Below are 5734 nucleotides of genomic sequence, written 5' to 3' on the forward strand. Positions count from 1 at the left end.
GCACAAATATTTTCTCATTAGTTCTACTAACCCTCTGATAATACTTGATGCAAGGAGAAATAAAACAAATGTTGTCTTTGCTTGAATAGCTTCTCTTTCACATCAAAGCACTGCATTAGTAGTTTTGCTATGATCTAAAATAGTTACACTATATTTCTTATGGAATTGTTCTGAGGACTAAATGTGGTAACCTGTACAGTATCTGAAATCAGCCAGGTAGGTTTTGTTTGCATGACAGGGTTTGTGGGTACGCTTGTGTGAATCAGCATAGGCATGGACACGGACTCCTAGTCCAGAGCCAAGCCAGTCACCTAACCCCACAAATGCAGCCACAGCGCCTGACTGATCTGATCCACATCCTGCACCAGCTCTTTGGTAATGAGGTGGAGGAAGTGCAGACATAGGAGAGTAACCCCAAAGAGTGGGCACTCTATACCAAATTTTATAAATACCAGTGTACCCAAAATCTTGTGGATCAATAAAATGCAGATTAAATCTCATTATTATGTGCTGGGGCAAAGGATATGCAAGCAGCACTAATGCGTTATGTAAACAATATTGGAAAATCTCAAGGAGACACTGTTTGCCTGGTCTGATAAAAAGTTTAACTGGATGACCAAGAAGTCAGAAAGAAACTCAAGAGAAAACCGGCATGCCTACATCAGTGCTTCCATCAGCTTACACTGGATGGAGAACCTGAGTCACATGGAGCCTGCCATGAGCCTCTACTTGTTCCATGCCTTTGGTCAAAGAATAGGACATAGAAACAAGGTCAACGTGATACTCCATAGGAAATTTGAAATCAAGACTCAGTTTATGATTTCAAGTTCATTGGGGGCAGCAATACCCTTCAAGAACCCTCTTTTGGTGCAGTGATAGCCATTGAAAAATATATATATATGAAAGAGAGAAAGAATTACCTCTACATTTTTTTCATTCATCCGTTGACCTTCATATCCTTGCTAGCATTTGTTGTTTTTGTCTTTTTGATAATATCAGTTAACTAAAGTGAGATGATATCTCATTATGATTTTCATTTGCATTCCCCAGATGGCTATTGATTTTTACTGAATTTCTTTATTAAAATATGAAGATAACAGGTTTGGTAAGCTCCCACAAGGCTAATGTATTCTATCCTCATGCAGTTCTATATCCATCCATTTCTTATCCATATGTTATCTGTAGATAGAACTTTCTGGAGATCAAAAACAAAATTGTGTATATGAGAACTGTAACGTACATATGATAAGTATCCATTACAATATGAGAAGGGGGTCACTGAGGTGCAGAACCTGATTTTTGAGAAAAATTACAAGTTAGAAAATGAATGCTATTGTGACACAGATAAATGCATAATGAATCAAAGGGAGTTTAGAATAAAGTAGATGATATTTCAGAGAGGATGAAATTAACCATGTAAATGCACTTTGACGAGAGGTACTCTTTTTCGTTTCTTAATGGATTGATAAAATTATGAATTTACCTGTCATTTCAAACCCCAATCTATTCTCCCATTAGTTAATGGAATAAGTAGTATTACCACATTTGTTATAAATTTGCAATAGCTTGCTACAGATATTGGGAGAAAATGCAATCTTAATTACTTTAGTTATGATTTTGACTTACATTCTATTAGCATCTTTGAAATATGACTTTACATACTTAAATTTCATTTAATGACATTAACTTATATCAAACTACAAAAAAATTATTCATATCAGCTCAATAGATGCATTTGTTGTAGGAATGTTGAAAACAGTATGAATCCAGCAGCTGCATTTTTAGAAGACTGCTACATTTTGCATTATATGACATTCTTTCTATGAAGGTTTTTGAATGAAATCTCTCTCTTGTCTGTGTCAGAATAGCTATATTTATTCTGAGGAACTCTTTGAGCTTCTGTGTACATTATAAATCATGTAGCAGTTTTATTCTTTTATTTCTGTGATGAAATGTTTAAAATCCAGCAACTGAATCTTTCATGAGGAACTATTTTAAGACATTTTAATATTAGTATTTATCTGGTTTTTTTAAATATTGGACCTTCTTGAACTCTATTTTCACCTATTTTGTTTTTTATAGAGATGTAACATTTGTGTCTATGAAATTCATATTAAATTTTCTCAAAATATTGGCCCAAGGGGAAGGATAGGACAGAATTAGAAAGGGAACATGGAAGGAAGTAGATAGGAAACAAAGGAAATAAAGGAAGGAATAGCAGTGCCCAATTCTTTCAACTTTATGACTTACAAAGGTCAACAGAAAAGAAGGAAAAAATCATTTTTCTGTATCACTGTACAAATATGTTAAATTTCTCTTTCTAAAATGAATCTTCTAAGATTGTTTGTAATGAACAAAAAAATGCTTACACTTGGAAGAGTCATTAACAGAAAGGTTTTGTCTATCCAAATTGTATTGGGGGGCTGGAATTCCACATCTGCAGTCCAGGTGATTCAAATGTTGCTCATCAAATAACCAACCGAAGGAAAGCATATAATCTGATCCTAGCCAATTAGAGTAGCCTATCCCAAAGTGAAATGGTTGTTTCAAAATAGATTTATGACCTAAAGCTAGCAAAGCCAGTTCCTTCTGTGAGACTTCTGATGGAACCAGTCTTACAAATAAGGATGAAGGAAGCCGCATTAGCTTCTCATTGCCACTATTGAAATACTTGGGAAAAGCTACTTGTGACGGAAAAAGGTTCATTTTTTATTACAGCTTTGAGGTTTACAGTCCAAGGAATACCCCCTATTGGTTCAGGTATCTGATAAGGCCAAAGGATGGCAAATGATGAACACATGATTATACAAAAAGCAGAGAAGCCATACCAAATGCTCCTTAACCAACCCTCTTCAGAGAACTGTTATGGAGCGCACTGTATAAAAGACCACTGAAGCCAATTTAGAATTTGGGCGGGGGGGTCTTTATCAGCCAGTTGGTGACTGCCCCCACTCAGAATTGGTCTGAGGGAGACAGCCCCTAGCTATCAGGGCAGTTAGCTTTTAAAGGAAAAAACCCACATCTTAGTGATCCTTATGTTGGCAAACAAGCAAGCAAGCAAGCAAATAAGGCTACAGAAGGTACAATAAGGTTAGAGCCAAGATGAAGAATTCTATAGTTATAGTTAGAGTTTAACTTCTTGGAAATTGGAGCCTCCTTTCACGGGGCTCAGTTGCCAAGACCTGGTTCCTCCTTTCAGGGGGCTCAGGTCCCAAGATCTAGTTTTTCCTTTCAGGGGGATCAGTTCCCAGGACCTGGTTCCTCCTTAAGCGAGGAGAGTCAATATAACCCAACTGGCTATTGTTGGATGCACTCTATAATTGTTCATCCTGTCACAGAACTACTTGCTGAAGGTAATCCCCTAATGAGCTAAAGTCCTCCCATTATGCCCACTCCCAAGATGCCATAATTAGTTTAGGCCCCCACTCTTAATCCATCAGTCTTTAACATTAGTCTAGTAACTGTTCACGGAATACTTTGGGCACCATGCTCATGACACATAAACCTTGGAAGCACTCTGTTATCCAAGTCGTAGCAGAAGCACAGTCACTAATGGTTGCTTTGCTTCCAATGATAAAAACCTTAGAATTAGGCCACCATTGGAGGTTGAAGGGTTGAAAGTAGTAATAGAAACAAGAGCTAACGTAATGCAATTAGATGTTCTTACTACATAAGCCAATGATGTCAGTCATTGCTTAAAGTAGTTCGAATTGAGTCTTTGAGACTTACAAGCTCATTTCACAACTAACAAAATACATATATAGGTCAATGATTCAAGCAGAGAAAAAAGATTTGATAAGTATAATAATATGCCTCTTTCCCACAATCTATAAAATGAATGGTTGAAACAGGTGTACCTGTAACTATGATATCATGTGTTCATGTATCTGGTCCATGAAAGGAATGAAATATAACTTCCTTTTGAAATGGAAAGTTTCATTTGAAATACTAATAAAACTGGCATTACAGCAAAAGATGAGATATCCAACTCATAAAAAAAAATCAGGAATCTAGTGAGCCAATGTTACTTAAAAGATGGAACCAAACTCACTGTATTACAAAGTAAAAATATGAAATAATCAACAACAAATATGCCTATCTAATGGTTTCTCTATCTGAATTTCTTGATATTATTACACAAACTTAAGATCTGATCCTAGATAACAGTGGTGATTATACACTCCTACATGTCATGCTCAGTGACAGCCCACATAATACTGCAAAAATCATTCTATCCCATTCTTCTATATCTTGAATAGTACATAGAAATAAGAAAGAAACTATACATGAGTTATAATCACATATTTTTCTAATACCTTATTTTTCATTTTTATTTAAAATACAAAAAGCTGTTTTGTATCTATATGCGACACAGGAAAGGAAAGAAGAAGCATGCCATCCCAAGTCTAATGGAATTTGACTTGTCTAATGTGATTGTTCAGAGGCAGAAATACCCATATGAAGAAAGTGTATGAGGCTATGTTCTTAATTTTTTATCAAATAATTAGGAAAATTGTTTTTCTTATTATTTTGTTCCTTGCCTGCTTCATTCACCCACATTCTGCTTTGTACACATTATAATAGATCTTTCAAAATGGAGGAAAGAGGTGTGAAATAATTGACCATTTCAAGTGCTATGTGATTTAAAATAGTAATTTACAACTCAGAGATACACCTCTAGCATTAAACATCAATATTGTTTTGTGCTTATGGGTAATTTTCACAGTTACATTGAATTATTTTCTGAAACCTCCAGCAATGTCCATTTCTCTCTGCCAAACTTACAGTACCTAATAATCCGAATATTTTTCTTTAACATCCCAGTAATTTATACTTAGAATCTTCTACCTTGCAGGCACTGTTATTTTTCTCTCTCTCTCTGTAACATATTTTCTCCAAAAGGCTTCCAAGCCTACTCTCCACTTATTTTATTCTATGATTAAACTCAAGCTAGGTACTTTGTATAATATGCATGTCCAATCTACGGCTTCTTTCTCAAGTCCATCATTTGTATTACCACAAAGTTTTTAATTGGGCTTACACTAATAATTGCTCTTACCTAGCACCAAGCATATATTATTGTTTCAAAAAATACAGGTAAGCATCCAGAGAAGATGGAATATTCTTTCTCTGGACCAGCCCAAAGTACTCAGTTGCATGTTTTCTAGCAAGTAACGATAAATATTAATTTTGTATTAACAAATAATCGTTAACAAAATTACTTATTGTTATGTTATTTATTTATATATGAAATGCAGAGAGACCTAGACAGATTGTTCATTAGCTGTTTCCTTTCCCAAATGTCTGCAGCAACAAGGGACCAGGAATGAAACTTGGGTCTCCCACATGACAGCAGAGACCCAAGTATCTGAATCATTATCTTGTTGTCTTCCATAATGTGTATCAACAGGAAATTAAGTAACTTACCCAGAAACACATGACTAAAAAGGGGTGGATTCATCAAGTCCCAATAGGAAACAGGTAACACCTTCAAAAAATATTAGAAATTATTCATACAGACCCTATTTATTTACAAAGATATTGACAGAGTTTACCAAAACTAAAAAGAATATTGTAACTATCAGCTGTTACCAGTGAAATACCTGGAGGATCACGTCAAGTGTTCTTCTGAGAATTAACTACTAATAAAGATGTATGATGTATCCATGAGTAAAGACACAAAGTCAGTCAATGGAGAGTCACTGAGGATACAAATGAAAAAATAAATCCAGTA

The 5734-nt window shown here is 35.2% G+C and overlaps 1 pseudogene; it reads left to right on the forward strand.

Moving 5' to 3' along the window:
- The first annotated feature begins 323 nt into the window (after positions 1-323).
- Positions 324-876, forward strand: LOC121171508 (annotated as a pseudogene).
- Positions 877-5734: the final 4858 nt, after the last annotated feature.

This window comes from Ochotona curzoniae, unplaced genomic scaffold (genome assembly GCF_017591425.1).
Source record: "Ochotona curzoniae isolate NIBS_2020 unplaced genomic scaffold, NIBS_Ocur_1.0 contig_1274, whole genome shotgun sequence".
Classification (NCBI taxonomy): domain Eukaryota; kingdom Metazoa; phylum Chordata; class Mammalia; order Lagomorpha; family Ochotonidae; genus Ochotona; species Ochotona curzoniae.